Below are 17232 nucleotides of genomic sequence, written 5' to 3'. Positions count from 1 at the left end.
TGCGTGGATCACCGTCAATCTCAGAGCGGCCCCATCATGGTGAGGCTTCAGTAGGTTATTGAGTGTGACTATTAAGGAAACACCTACCCCCCAAAGAGGCCAAAGTCAATAAAGTGAGAGTGTAGATCAACGACTATGATGGATTCTAGGGGGTCGGGCCCCATCTCCAAACCTGCCCTGGCACCCCAGCAGAGGAGGATATATGGGCCTGCAACCTATCAATCTTGTGTGGTGACCATGACATCAATGGAGAACATAGTCAAGTAAGTGTGGCTACCAATCATGAAACTTTATAATGCTTCACCTTTCCCCCTTGCTCTTCACCCAATCTGACTCCACTACGTGTCTCCCCAAATTCAACTCATTATTTTCCCACCCATAAAATTCCATAAATTGATTGTTATGATTCAAATTGGTCCATTTCAAATCAGTATGATTCATGCTTCGATGTCGATTTGCAACACCATTCTCTTGATTATTGATCAATGTAGAGCTCACCTTGAGTCTACATCATCCAATTTGCTTCTGTCACCAGTTAATTCACAATTATTTTTCCTTGCATCATTATCTCTATGCTTAAATTAAAGAAAAATATGCCAAAAACCACAAATCCACAAAAATCAAAACCCTTTGGCTACATGGAACCCTTCATGAACACATATGCATAAATTCATGATCCTTTTTTCCCTCTAAACATGTTAGAGCTCCATTTTTATTTCTATGGCAACCATATAAAAAAGGAGGACCCCTTTCAATTCATTGAGTCGGTATTGTGCTATCTAATCACCCCAACTATATACCCTTTCCCAGAATCTGTGTCCTGGCTTTCTAATGGAACAACACTTCTGCACTTTCACGTTTTGCTGTTCCTTTCTGAATGGAACAGCACTTCTGCACTTTCACGTTTTGTTGTTCCTTTCCGAATGGAACAGCACTTCTGCACTTTCACGTTTTGTTGTTCCTTTCCCAATGGAACAGCACTTCTGCACTTTCACGTTTTGCTGTTCCTTTTCGAATGGAACAACACTTCTGCACTTTTCATTTTTGTTGTTCCTTTTCTAATGGAACAGCACTTCTGCACTTTTCATTTTTTCTGTTCCTTTTCCAAAGGAACGACACTTGCATTTTTGTTATTCCTTTTCCAAAGGAACGACACTTTTGATTTTTGCTGTTCCTTTTCCAAAGGAACGACACCTATGTTGTTGTTGTTCCTTTTCCAAAGGAACGACACTTTTGATTTTTGTTGTTTAACGGCACTTGCGTTTTTGTTGTTCCTTTTCTAAAGGAATAACACTTTTAGTTTTCGCTGTTTCTTTTTCCAAAGGAACGACATTTCCATTTTCACGTTTTTTTGTGTATATTTTTGTTTTTTTTGGGGTGCATTTTCTTTGTTGTTCCCTACACGGAACACCACTTTTTGAGTGTTTTTGCTGTTCATTCAAAAGAGAAACACTTTGGGAATATTTTTTAGAGCAACCCTTTCCTTCCTCTTGTAGGATTACTCCTAGTTCATCTCAACCACATTTTACTGATTCCTTTTTATGGCATGAAGTACACTACTTTTATGAGGACAAGAATTATGGATTCTTTTGAAGCAAAGGTAATATCATTCACGTTATGATCTTTAACAGGACAACTCCTTGATGATAGATTCTTTTCAAAAGGGACACAATTATTTATATATCACTTTACTGCATTGTTTTCTGTTGAACATGATATTGATTGATCATCTTAATACCATGCTGGTTCCACCCTTCCTGGTTATAATCTTCTCTGTCTATAATAAATGAGATTATGGGTATATTTTTTTCTATTGACATGTTCAACTTCTTCCACCATCCCTGCTCTTAAGGAGTACTGAGCCTCCCTCTTTTTATCATCAAAATGTGTAATAATAACAAAATTTTGTTCGCAGATGGAGGATAGGGGGTCTCATTACGAGCCAGCCTACCATGTTCATAAGGCTGTAACAAAGTGACATTACCATTATGGCCACCACACCAGGGTTATGATCCACTAGATAGCCAGATTATCCTTGGAACAGGAGATCTCATCACGAGCCGATCACTTTTGCTACATCCCAGTGAATGGCAGTGTGATTATCTGGTTACCACGCCAGCACACTGATCTCTTCTATAGAACAACACTGTAACTCTCCATTTATAAATTGAGGATCCTGGCTCATATGGGTTAAAAAGCAACCCTGCCGAGGCTATGGACGCCTGCTGGCAGCAGCGGCTCTGCTTATGGTATTGAAGTTATATCTTATCGTCAATTATTATTATAATACCCTTTTCTTATTTTTTTCTTTTTATCAGAGAAGTTATTTCCTTAATTTTTTCCCTGTTTTTAACCTTTATGCATGAGAAATTGCTTTATGATCAATCACATAATTTTCAGCTAGAATACCGTCAGCAAAGCATCTTTTTAGCATATTGTTGTCCTTTTTCGTTTTGCATAAACTATCATCAATCCCAAGCGTCCTATCTCTTATTCATAACTATCTTTACACACTTTGCTCTCAATATAACCATAACTTTCACCGTCCTATCATTGATAAGTGTACTCTGCTTCACTTACTGATATATTGTTCATTTGATTGCCTTGCCGTCAGCACCACCCCTTTCATATGCTTTATGGTTATGGAACCCATTTTCCAATTGGAGGGGGGAATGTATGCATTATGGGATTGCATGTGATATGATTACTGCACTTTGCCATACCTTGTTGATTTGACAACATATTAGTATTTCATGTATACATAAGTTTTTCTAATTGAAATTTTGCATGCATTTTATCTATTTCTATTCAAAACTAACACTATGGATTCAAGAACATTGTATGCAAAATAGTGCTTTGTTTACAGGAGAACAACAAGTATGGGCAAAATTCTATTCGCAGCATGACCACACTATTGCAACTAACAGAAGAGGCTCGAGCAACTCACGAACGTGAACAATTGTTCAGACATGATGTGCTTGCCTAGATTCCACCTTTTCTGCCTACATCAGCTTCAACAAATGCCAGTACCTATATGTCATTCTACATTTTTCTTTTGGAGGTAAAACTTGAGGTAAAATAGCATAATTTTCTAATTTATTACGAATTTAGGAGAATTTAATAAAAATCCATTTTGAGCATTATTTATCATCCTTCACTCCACATCTGTACCACTTCCCATCTTTCACCGACATATCATCTTTCAGTTTGGGGGAGTGTTGCTTTCATTCATTTCTTTCTTATCACCACATTCTTTATCATCCATTACTATTCTTATTCCTTCTCAACACATCCCTTCTTCCATGTTGTTTTACACCAAGCATATGATTCAATAGCTGGTAGCAACCACCTCTATTTGTTTTCTCGCATCGCATGAGGGCATGCTAATTTTTCAGAGAGGGGGAGGAATTGCTACGCATGATGGATGTTTTCTATTTTCTTTCTCATTTAAGGCATACAATTTCAGTGTAGAAATTGATTTCCATAATATGAACTCAATTCTTGTGATTTTTGGAAAACACAGACGTATCATCAATACAAACCCAAATAATTTCAAGATAAATTGGTTCATAAAATTTCGGAAATCATGCACTCTCACCTACAGCCATTTTGTTTATATCTCATGATCCGTGCATCAAAACAGTCCGATTTTTGGATCATAAAGGCATTCACATATTATAAATTTACTTGCCAAATTTCAACAAAAGCTGGTTTGTAGTTTTTGAGAAAATGGTTAATGAAGTTTGCTGTTACTTATATCATATTTTGTTGCAACTTCATATATACATATAATTGAATGTCAATGTAAAAATTGTTATGCCTTCATCAAGATTACTAAAAGTGAATATTCATCAATTAAGGAAGAATTCATTTGTTCTATCCATTTCATGAGCTGAGATGAACATATTTTTTATCGCTTGGTTAACACATGGGTTTTTGTCTTTGGGTTGCATGAAGACATGCAATATATTTAGTTTTCGTTGCATGAGGACATGCAACATATTGAGTGTGGGGGTATGTTGGGCCATGAATACGACCACCTTTGCAACACTTATGTCATCCATTTTTACTCTTCTCTATTATATCATCTATTATAATTTATCATTTAAATCCATTTTATGATGATTTATGCTCTTATGAATTAATGTTATTTATTCTCCTTTATTTCTAATAAATTGATGATTATGCGTGATTTTATCAATGATAGTTTTAATAAATCAGTTGTAACATTATTCACCATTTTTAGCCTCCAAGATAATCTCCAGATTGAAGATTTGATCATTAAAAGTGCCAACTCAGAAATTCGCTGGAATAAGAAGTGACGGTTTTTCGGTTGATATTCTGAGCAAATGAAGCAGAATCTGGAAAATCCGGAACATGGGTTTTGTCCAGAACGGGCCCAATTAACTTTAGTGAAGAACGGTTTGCCCAAATTCGACTTGTACTGAGAGAAACGAAGGGTTATTTGAGCACGATTTTCTCAGATTCACTGTGTGGCCGTTTTCCAAATCTCAGCTGCAAAAGCCAAATTCGTCTTGCTCTTGTTGAAAGTTGGATGGATATATATCTTCTTGTTTATCAATTGGTTGGAAACATTCCAATTTTTTAATAAAAATCATGTTGTAGTTATCTATATTGTAACTGCTCTCTGATCTCTCTTTATTTAAATGAAAACAGAGATCAGAGAAGGAGAGGACTTTGGGGATTCGAATGATGGAATTGAGGATGAATTAGAGATTCAGAATTGAGGATGGCAGAGAGAATGGATAATGGCTGAGAGATTGAGATATTTCTTGTTGTAATCCACTGTAACTCTGCTTTGATATTTTAATATAAATCTAGTTGCCATTTCATCTTTGATCCTGAAGTAACCCAGCAGCATCCGCTGGCGGCTAAGGGTCCAGCCTCTGGTGGAGTACGCTGCTGTTGTATTATATCTTTATGCTTCATGTGTGGTTTGATTTTTTTCTTTTACTCTGTTCAGTAATCTGACGCACTTTACCATTTTACATATCGGCTCTGTTATACTTGATTGAATATTATTGTTACTTACAACAGGGAATGCTATGCATCACATTATTGTTTATTTTGGCAAATCATATAGCATTGTTGTTCCTTACAGATTACAAGTTAACTGCGCTGTATATTCCTGAATTGGTACTAACGTATGATTTATTCTTAAATCATGACTGATGTTTATTCGGAAGTGTCGTTCTATTATTTCATGGTCGTGATTCATGCATATTGTATCGAAGCTCAGATTACTGTCCCTTTTAATGATAAGTGTGTTGCGTGCTTGATTTGGATTGTTGTACATTCATATTTGATTGTTGTTCCATTTACTGCTATTCCATTTTAGATTTGTTGTTCCATTTTACTTTCTGCCGTTCCATTTACTTGCATTTGCTGCTTTGGTGTGAGAGAAGGTCTAAGGTTGTAGTGAGCCTCAGCAGTCGCTGCCTAGCTCCCAGACCTATGGTCCATGCTCTAATTTCCTTTCCATCAGTTTCTAGAGGGATGGGTTATTGCTACCGAACCTTCGACTGATGCAATGCTTGGTGTGATTTAGCCTTTTGAAGTAGTTAAGTTATATACATGCAGCCATTTACTTTGTTGTTCATTTCTGTTGATTAATTACAATAGTTTTCTTTTAAAGAGTTTTCCTGGTTTACTTTCAATGGCAGCTTTAGTTCAAGTTCGATTTCCTTTTGATTGCTTTAAAGCAGGACTGTCAACTGTAGAGAACATTGGTTATTGCTTCATCGTTCCCAGATTGATTGTCTTGTTCCGGTTTGATTTCAATTACATCAATATCCAGAGGAATGAGTTATTGCTACTGTATCCTCAATTGATGTTTGCTGAGTGAATAGTTGGATTTCAAAGCATTTGAGTTTATGTTGTTGTTAGATTTCTTCTTCAAGCATTCATTTACTTTTGCAGCTTTTAAGCACTATACTACAAAACATTACTCTTGAGTAAATAGCCGCCTCAGACTGAGTACACTCTTGAAATAAAAAGTCGTCCCTGGGTTGATAATTAATGTGAAGGTAATTAGGAGTTCAAAAGACACCTTTTTATCGCTCCACAATGGCCACCAATCTCAAGGATAGGAACTGTTGTATTTCATCCATTAGGGAAATTTTTGTAGAACATACCCTAGAATTGATACAAAATTCCTTCATTTACCCAAAATCTCTCGATTTAGAGAAATTTACAGTGACCACCCTCTACTACGGTTACCATGCACTCTTAGATAGAGAGAAGCAGTTTTTTCTCTAACTAATTTTGGCTCCAAATACCCAATTGCCTACCAATTCAAAAACTTCTCCTGTTTCCTTGTGTTCAGAATCTGTGCAACCCATTTTGGATATGATTATACTATTTTTTGCTAAGGATGAGACAAAAAATGTCTCCAATCTAGCCTTGGGGTTTTTACATACAATGATAAAACCATATGTTTTAATTAGCATTCCCTCTATTTTGGCTAAAGAAATCAAGTTCCAGTGCAACCAATTTTACCTCACCTCCTACTTATGATATTCTTCTATATTGGTCTACCTTTTCTTTTATACTTATGTGGAGGAATTTGACTACACAGGCTTGAGAATTATAGACACCAACAAACAGAGAATTTTTTTAGTTTACTGGAATAGTGTTCTAAAGAAGAAACCCAACAATGAGGTGTTTTCACAATTCATTTCCACCTTCATGTCTATTTCCTACAAGATTTTCAACAATGTTTCTCCCCCAAGAGTCCTACCACAATAGAGATAAATATTACATCTTAGCAAGGATACCAGGGTAGGCGACTGGTTCCTATTTGAATATTATACAAAAATTAGAGTATATGGGTTTGAGCTTCCCCCATACTAGTTGCCTGTGTTTATTCCCATAATAATTTTTTCTTTGGAATTCATCATGAATAGACTAAATATTGACCAAATCTACCTTGTCCCTGCCAAAAAGGGTTATATGTTCAAGCTTTTAGTGACTATAGTTCCCTTCATTGTAAACTCCACAGAAGCTTTCCAGGAGGTTGAAAATATGCCAAAAGAATTAAATTTTGAATTAGGAGAGGTTTAGTAGTAGTATCCTCATCGTATCATATCTAGGAGGAGGATGGAAATTAATGCCTTTGCTTATGAACATGAGTCTAAGCTTGAGTTGGAATGGAAAGCTAATTTGGAATCTTAACCTATCAATATAGAGATGGAGGTTGAAAAATTAACCATCAAGGAGAAAACTCAGAAATAGAACATTGATGAGGGTGGGGATACACTAATGGAGGAAGCATCATTAACAAAGAAAGCTAAATTGTAGGAGTATAATTATGAGGATATTGAGGTAAAACTGACCTAAGAAAATATGGACCAGCCAGGTTTCTAGGTACTCTTACAAGAACTTAAGCAGGTTTCCACTTCCACTTCAACCTAGGTAGCAGTATTGGGCTCCTTGGGGAGTACATCAATAATAGGTCCTAAGTGGGATGAAGGGAAACTCACATAGGATAGGAACAATAATTTCATAGATGAAATGTTATCACAGCTAGCCTCCTATTTAGGTCCATATCAGACCAAGCTCTTTGATGCCATGGACATGAAAAGAAATCATATTATTTTTTTCTTATACCACCCTTTAGTGTATTCCATTCCATATGGACCACAATTCATGATAGTATATTTTCTTTCAAACATGGAAAGTGTCCCATTGCAAGACAAGACCAATTTTCATAGGCAAGCGAGAGAGATGATCTATAGTGAGTTGAGAAAGGGAGTCTTGACCATTAGCAAGGCTAATTTTTTTATAGAAAACGATTCCATCCAGGTAAAGCAAGAGAAGGCCAATTTAAGATCCCTTCATATGCAATATAAGAGCTATAAGGAGTTGATTATCAAACTTGGGGTATACCTAAATGAACAATTTGTTGTGTGGGGTATTATAAAGAGCTCACAATCTGAAATCCAATCATTGAGGAAATAGCTCAAGATGATTGCTACAGAGCATGTACACACAAAAGAGTTGGCCCAAGTGGAGAATGAAAAATAAATCCTAGCCAAAGAACTAATATAGAGAAATAATGAGGTGGTGGCCTTCAAACAACAAGTTGCAAAGCTTCAACAAATAATCGACTCTGATATCTACGCTATGATTGTACTACAGAATCCCACTAAACAACTGACCAAGGATCTCACCGATTTGAAAATATCAGAGAGCGAGCTTAAGAAGATACATATCGACTTGGAAAACACTAAGTACATGCTTGAGAAGAAGGAGAAACAACTCTTGTCCACCGAGGCAAGTGTGGAGAAAATTAATAATGAATATCAGGTCGCACAAGATGAGATTATATGAAAGAAGAATAAATTAAAAGGAAACATGTCGCTCATTGAGGCTAGGCAAACAATCTGGGATGAAATTATTTTTGAAATGAAGATATGAGAACACGTGTTCTTAGTTTCATAACAAAAGGTTGCAGTGAACGATAATGAATTCTTCATCGCATCACCAAAAAATGAAGATGCTAGACATGTTAGGACTGCATAAAAGTTTACCAGATAACTCAATAAGAAATCAACAAATGAGTTGAGAGTCATATATATTATAGATAGGATACGTGCAATCATCGAGATTAATAAAGTGATACAGAAAGAAACAACAAGGGCTAAAGCATAGGAGTTTTAGAATGATTTAGTCAAAGTGGTAGTTACATTCAATTCAAATGTTGATTAGAGAACCAATGTAGGGATATCTACCTGTTGAGACTCCCAAGGAAGCTTGCTTCCATGGGAGCATATGAGATTCTATTAGTGGATGCCAAGAGTAAGGTAGACTCTTCTCATGAAAATAATGCCGCTTTCAAGGGAAGGACTAGAGTCAACTATCTTTAGAGGGATTTCCAGCTACTTTGGCTGGTGAATACTTTTTTTGCATCCAATCCCAATTACATCGACCTTACAAATATGAAGATATCATATAACACCTCCTTTTGTGCTCCTAAACTAGACCTAGTACTATGGAAGAGATGTGATCAATTTGTTAACCCACCACGAGTCTGAATAGTGGAGCATGGGTCCACTTCAAGAGATCAAGCGAGTCAACAATGAAGATTTTTCTGATTTGGAAATCATGACATATCATTGTCATTTTGTAATAATGCAGGTATTTTTTTTCCAAGAAGGAATATAATATGTTATGAAATCATTAGGACTATTAGGCTAGTGGCATGCTTGCACAACTAAGACCTTAGACAATTGTAAAACTTCTAAGATAATTTGGTAATTGCTCTTTTTTTTACTCTCCATATAAAATAGAGGAGGAGCTCAGTAGTATGGGTTCTATCTTTTATTCTAGGGGTTGTAAAGTTTCAGCAAGTTTTGAAAGGTTTGAAGCTTATGAGATGTATGTTTTTCTTGAATATTAATGAAGAAGTTTTTGGTGATTCCAAGAGCTGAGATGTGGAGTATGTGATTTTGTCTTTTTTTATCATTTCATATGTGTTTCTTTCCTCTCATAATTTGTGTAATTGTCATTGATGGAATTCTATCTTGTATAACATATTTTCCTATGTTATTTTATGGAAAATGATACATGTAATGTGTGAGGTGAAAGGCCTTAAAATGCACTCCATGGTTTATGTATATCGTTTCCTCTGTTTTTCATAATTCTACTGGAATTTAGTGTACATCGTTCTATCACTATCCCTTTGGACTAGGTTTCTGTCTTGCATTTATTCTTTCACCTATACTGCAACAATTAAAAAAACTACACTCTATGTGTGTAGGGAAATATAACTAAACATTACGTCCTTGGAATGAAATATCGGCAATGTATAAAATTGGATTTTCCTATGAGTAGGATAATTGAATGAGATTTAAATCATTTTATATTTAATCCTTGAGTAGAACGAATTTATCTCCAAGATGCAGTAAGATGTGCTAGGAACTAAACTTCTTCTCAAATTGGAGTTTGTCTCTATAAACTACAACATATCCATAACTCGATGAAGCTCAACACTTGTATTTTGCAATCTATTTTTGAAGTAAAATATTTATGAAGACCAAAACTCATACCTAGATGCATGTTGAGCTATGAGATGGAATTCTTGTCATTACTTTAATTTCTTAATGGGTATACATGCTACTCCATTCTTAACTTTAGTCATGTTTATCTCTGCCTAGATATTAGGATATTATGTTAAACCCTTGCTAGGAAATGTTAGACCTTATTTTCTTTCTCAAATAAATTTTCTATCTCCTCTCATTGCATATCTATTTGATAGTGAACCTTGATATTCAAACTATATTGCACTAAAATTCTCTCGTTTTCGAGATAGATTCATTTAAAGATATTTATTTCTAGCGTTACATGTAAATATACTTTTGAAAAAATATCTGTAATTTTTTTGAATTGAAATATTTTTTAAGACCAAAAATCAGATTTCAATGCATATTGAGTTGTGACATTGATTTCCTGTCATCACTCTAATTTCTCAATGGATGTATCTCGTACTTAATTCATAACTTTATTCATGTTTATCTTTGGTTGAATATTAGGATATTATGTTAAAAACTTCTTAGGATATCTTACAAATTATTTTCTCTTTCAAAGAAAATTGTTATATGTTCTATGATTGCATATCTATTTGAGAATGAAGCCTTATATTCAAACTATAATGCACTTAATTCTTCTCATTTTCAACATAAGTTCTTTTCAAGTAATTTATTTCTAACATTGCATGCAAATATATTTTTGAAAAAATATTATAAATAGATAAAATCAATATCTTACAATGATATTTAATAGTTCCTCCTCTTTCTTCCTAAGTGTGACACATGCACTATTTTGCATTTTAGAAAAACCTTGAAAAGAAAAAGGTGGTGAAATCCATAAACCATGTAAGGATTCCACTCTTGATATAGTTGTAAATATCAAATCCAACCTCTCTTTATCTCCAACATCTATAATAGTGTGTTACAAAGTCATCCCCTGGGATTTTTGTGTTAATTTTTGTAATTGCAGTCAAATTCCATCTTGGACAACTCAAATGACCGATATGGTGCTTGGATTAAATTCCTCTTTTCGAGGGGACCAAAATCAACCTAAATATCAACTTATTTGGATAAGTGAAAGTAGGTTTTTGGATTTATTTATTCACTCATGTATATTAGGTTAGGTTGGCCCTAAGCACATGTTAAATTGGATAGGTCAGCCTCAACCCCAAGTGGACCCCCATGAAAGCCTATAAATAGAAGAGACCTTAAGCTCATTTGGACACATTGATCAAGCCATCTTCTCTTCTCTTATTGTCTTGGTTCGCATAGGTCTGGCGAAGGAAAGCTCGTGCAAAGGGTCTGAAACTATAGGGTTGAAGCTCACACTGATCTAGGGTTTTTTGGTTCTCGAATAGTGCCATGTAACTGAGTATTTTCGTCCCTATATGCTAGCACAACATGGTCCTAATAACATCCAGGGAGCTTTGGACATTGGCACATAGTGTTTATGGGAGCGTCTGGGAGGCGAGGGCTTCCATTGTTCAATTTGATCCTTGGACACATGCACAATATGGTCTTGAGAGTGTCTGGGCTACCATAGATGCTCACAGAGAAGTCTTATGAGAGCATCCATGGTTTGAGGTAGATATGAGTGTGGATGCTGGAACTACCCAACCTCCCTGTGTCCCAAACTCAAAGATGAGATTTCAGTATTCTGAATATGCCACTCACTGACATGATTGTTTAGCTCAGTGACAAAAATATCCAACAGTTGGCTTCAGTCAGTGACAATATATTACAGTCATCAAAATTATGGTTTTGATTTTAAGCATTATTAGATTTGTTTCATGGATATCATAGTTGTTTTGTTCAATAAATAAAGTTATGGATAATTGTACTCTCTTTTATTGAATCATTTGATCACGATATAAGAAGAAGAAGATTTGCAAGGGTTTTCCCCATAGTGGGTTTTTCCCTAGTCTCGTACCAATCATGGTGTCTCTATGTGTGCATGATTTTCTTCTATTGTTCCTTTATTTTCCATTGCATTGATGATGATGTTTTTTTATTTCTATATAATTTCACAGGCTGATGAATAATGGTGTAGATATTAATAATGTAATCATGATATGCGGTAAAATTAATGTATTAATGAAGAAATGCAATTATCAAAGCAAAGAACAATGTATCCCTATGAAAAATTAACATGGTATCTGTGTTAGGGTGAAGAAAATCCATGGAGATCACCTTGATGATGATAACTTTGATGGAAGAAAGAAGAGGATGGTGAAGACCTAAAATAATTATAGGGTTTGAAGAAAACCCTAGGCTTGATTATTAGGGTATGATGGATTCTATGAGGTTAGGGTTGGATAAAAAACCCTAGTTTATGGAAATGATATGAGATATTGAACTTATCTAGTCAATGTGAAGATGCTCAAGCAGTTGATAGATATTTAATTAAGCCCTAGATGGGAAAATTCCTAGCAGGCCTGGTTGGATAACTAAAGGCAAGATGGGTATATGGACCATGGACATTGATGGCTCTTGAATATTGGTTCAAGAGGGACGAGATAACCTCTCATTGAAGATAAGTATTTCTTGACTCATGATGCCTCTTACTTTTATTTAGACTTATGGATATCATTATTTAGACTTATAGATCCTTCTTGAGAATCATTTGAAATACAGGAAGTATGGATAGGGTAGGAACAAGTCTAAAGGCACTATATGAAAATATGATAAAGTGCTTAAAGCGACCTCTGTCTAATGAAAAGGTACACAGGTATTTGAATACCACAGGTATGCATGGTATGTTGTATTTCAGTTGTAACATTGGATGGATCGGTAAGCCTAATGTATGATGAGAATGTATCTTTTTGATGGCTCATACATGCATATGAAAGTGACTTGGATCTATGTTTCCTTTGATGAAATGATGCACCTGACGTTGAACATTTTGATCTTCTTGAATTCTATGAGTTTATCTAATGTTGGTACAATGATACAGCTGATGTTTGGCTAACATCCATCTGTTCGACATCTTGATCCTATAAAGAAGGCTAGCACCTTGAATCTAGTAAATAATACTCTTGATACTTGTCATGATGGATTTTGTATATAAGGATAACTCATTGACTCCTATACATGATTCTGCTGATAATTCTTGTGATAAGCATGATGAAAGCATATGGAAAGAGAGATTGACACTCTCATTGTTTTGGTAAAGTTTTATTGAATGACCTTACTTGATCTTATTTATCATGGTAAGCATGGTAACCTTGATGTTATAGGTATAAATATGAGATTGATATTCTAGTTCTCTTACTACCTTTGGTCATGTCTTGATAACATATAGTTAAATTGAATGTCCGAACTTGATGGAGTGAATTGATAGAAAGTATTATTTTGTTCATAATCTCTAAGATATGATGTTGCATATATCTTATGCTTTGAGTCTAACCTTTAATGAAATATTGATGTCATGATGTTGATAGCCATGATAGATATATGTTTATGATCTAACATATCTGTTGTTTCCTGTAGAGATAGGTTGATGAGATGAATGACGATTCTGAGTCAAAGGGAGAATCTCTGCTCAATATTCTTACTCTTTTACTATTTTCATTATGTACTATTGAAGTATGATTTATGTGCATATGAAATTATTAGTCTGTAGAAAAGTCTCATATATGAAGCTTGTACAAAACTAGGAAATATCGTCCCTAGATGAAAACATGGTAAGGCCTACGCAACATCTTGGTAGCTAAAGATGCTCCCATGCTAACCTGAAGAGAGTGTCTAGGGGTTTGACTACATTTGACCATCATCTGAAGCTGTATGAACTCTAAATCAAAGTGTCTCTAACATATTATGCCACTGTAATATGATTATGAAGTTGTTGAGTTAAATTACTAATCACATAAGAATGAATTATTGTGCATGAAATTAGATGGTCACATGGAAGATGCCAGTTCCACTGATGTGTTTCATATATAATAAGATCTGGAAGCAGGAGAAGCTTGAATGTTTTCCATAACATGAAAATGTAGACTGAAATTGTGTTTGCAAGTGATTGGGACATACATATAGATATGTTTGTTTTTGCTACAAGAGGTTAGCATGATTTGGCTGATTGATATAGATGAACAATGTTTTTTCATGATTCTTGACAATAACTTTGAATTGATGATTGATATATGATTTGACTATAGATCTCTCTACGATAGAAAATTTGGACATGACCTGTCTAATGATTTGATCTGACGATTGCTAATTTTTCCTGATGTCTATGATATGTGGGGATAATGAATTATGTCGGCATTCAAAAAAATGATTTTGTATTGGCCTCCTTGTTCCTAGCACAATGGTTGAGGTACTGATAGTTGTGATTCATAATGAAATTGAAACCTGCATGACTCAACCTTGGTGTATGCATTTACACCTAGCGACATAAATGACTTGTGAGAATGACCTAATGATGTTTGGATTGATATTGTGTGACTGATTACAACTTATTAGAATGATAATAAATCAAGTCAATATTTGATATGAGCTCCACCTGTCTCCTGGTTTAAAGAATTGATATTGTGATGTTGTTGACTTTAATAATGGTTGTTATCTGACTTCTAAACTTTGATAAACTAACTTTATTGATATGATAGTACAACATTGATTTAGAAAGGATATATGCTTGAGATAATTGCATGAAGCAATCTCGTCAATCTAGATATGTCTATATTTGATAGTTATATGATTAATTTAGGATGATGAGTTCTAAGGTATGGCTTTGATTTTGATTACAATTTTTATTTTATATCCCGATGGTCTAATATTTATAGGTGATGAGCCTTTGATGATCTAAATCACAGGGAGATAACTTTTGAAGCTTGAAATGATGTATCATGGCATGACGAATTGATTTATAGAATTTGAGAAAGAAATTATATATTGAAAAACTATTGGAAAATATTTTTAAATAATTAAAATGAAAATCCCTGGATACTTCGATTTGAAGTTCAAACATGTTGTTGAACTTGACATGGAATACAACTATTGATTGAAGCATTGATGTTCTGTTTTGAACATCCATCTGTATATATATGATATACATAGAACCTGAATAAATTCATGAGTGAGTCACTTCATTCTCATAAAGTTGCCACCTAGCATCCTTTGAAATATCTGCATGAGATATTCTATTTTTGAGGCTGAGATATTTATCCTATGATATGTGACTACATGGATGTATTATTGTTGTTAATCACATTTGGATGTTGCTTTAGCATGAGATCTTTCACGATGTCTTGGATGAGAGGTCCATAGTAAGATTGAGGATGAGTACGATGTTTCTAGCATGGCTAGCAATGAGGCAAGATGAAGAAGCTCCTTAGAGAGATGTCTAAGCATGATATGGATATGACATTGATACATTGTGATGGCATAGAGTGAGATTTGATTGGAAAAAACAATCCCATATTTATAGTTGGGACCGAGATACTCTCATATATTGAGACAGTGTAGTTGTTCAAAACAAGCTCAGTCTTTTGATTGGCACCTTATTGAGAGGGAGGATGAGTATGGTATCCTTTAGTGATTTATATGATTATCTGATTTGATGTTTTGTATGAACAGGAAACAACTACTATTGATACAAGAAAATACCATATTTGAGTGTGATGAGAGCAGCACTGATCGAGGAGATTGAACCAACTCTTCCTCCCTATCTAATCTCCCACGGTGAGGAATTGAGATAGAGGGCTCCCAGGGTTGAGGGAACTCTATACAATAGGGTATGACCCTTATATGTTACCCATGGGGTTGAATATGCTGCTCCCCTATATTCATAGGGTTGGAGAATACTGCTCTCCTATTTGGCATTTGTAGAGTATACCCTAGTTGACATCATACCCACAAGTAGGGCTTGTCGGGAATACCGCTCCTCACTTGGCCAATAATTTGAGAGTGTACTTGGGGTGTACAACCCAAGTCGATTATGATGCAAATGTTATACCAAATGACTATTCAAGGTCATCGATGGGAAGATCAATAGGTAATAGGATGGTTTGAGATAACCCTATGCGGATCCAGGTTGAGATTGAGCTCCCTGATGAGATCCCAAGGTTGAGATGTGATCCCCTGTCTGTTTGGATGTCCTATTGCTTGAAGTGTGGTTGCAGATGTATAGCTCCCCCATGGTATTCTGGGTCGAGATGTAAATACCTGATGGGGTTCAAGGTTGAGATGCACTCCTTAATGATATGCTCTTTGATCATGATTGGTGAAGATATTTTGGGTAATATCCCACTAGCAGAGATTCTAGGTAGTAGCCTGACGGATAGAGGGTGGTATATTGAGCTCCCATCCGATAAAACAATCTTCTTCTTCTAGATTCAAGAATGTTTAGCATATGAGCAGGAACAGTCAAGAGATAAGAAAGAATAAGCAAGAAATAGATCGAGATGTACATTTATGATTTGTGACGATGATATACTTTCGGTGGTCATGGAATGATGAACACATGACACAAATGATAAGGGATGATACATGATGACAATTGCAGACACAAGAATGGAATATTGATCGAGGGATAGATATTGGCAGGTGGAATTCTCCCTAGTTGAGAGGGATTGTTAATTTTTGCAATTGCGGCTAAATTCCACCTTGGACATCTCAAATGAACGAGATGATGCTTGCATTAAATTCCTCTTTTTAAGAGGAAAAAATTGATCTAAATATCACCTTATTTGGACAAGGGAAATTGGTTTTTGAATTTATTTATTCACTCATGTATATTGGGTTAGGTCAGCCTTAAGTACATGTTAAATTAGATAGGTCAGTCTCAACCCCAAGTGGACCCTCATGAAAGCATATAAATAGAAGAGACTTGAAGATCATTTTGACATATTGATCAAGCCATATTCTCTTCTCTTATTGTCTTGGTTCACATAGGTCTGACAGAGGAAAGCTCGCGCAAAGTGTCCAAAACTACAGGGTCAAAGTTCGCACTAATCTAGGGTTTTTTGGATCTCAGACGCTGGGATGTAACTGAGTGTTTTCTTAGCTATACGGTGTCAAAATGTGGTACTGATAGTGTTGAGGGAACCTTGGGCGTTGACACATAGTGTTTATGGGAGAGCCGAGGAGTCCAGGGTTTCCGTTGCTCATTTCAGTCCCCGGATGCATGCATAGTATGGTACAAAGAGTGTCTTGGCTGCCATAGACACTCGCACATAAGCCT

This window comes from Pinus tabuliformis, chromosome 3_2, assembly GCF_031772625.1.
Source record: "Pinus tabuliformis cultivar Carrire ecotype Pingquan chromosome 3_2, CPIR1, whole genome shotgun sequence".
Taxonomy (NCBI): Eukaryota; Viridiplantae; Streptophyta; class Pinopsida; order Pinales; family Pinaceae; genus Pinus; species Pinus tabuliformis.
Note: the sequence above shows the minus strand (reverse complement) of the source record.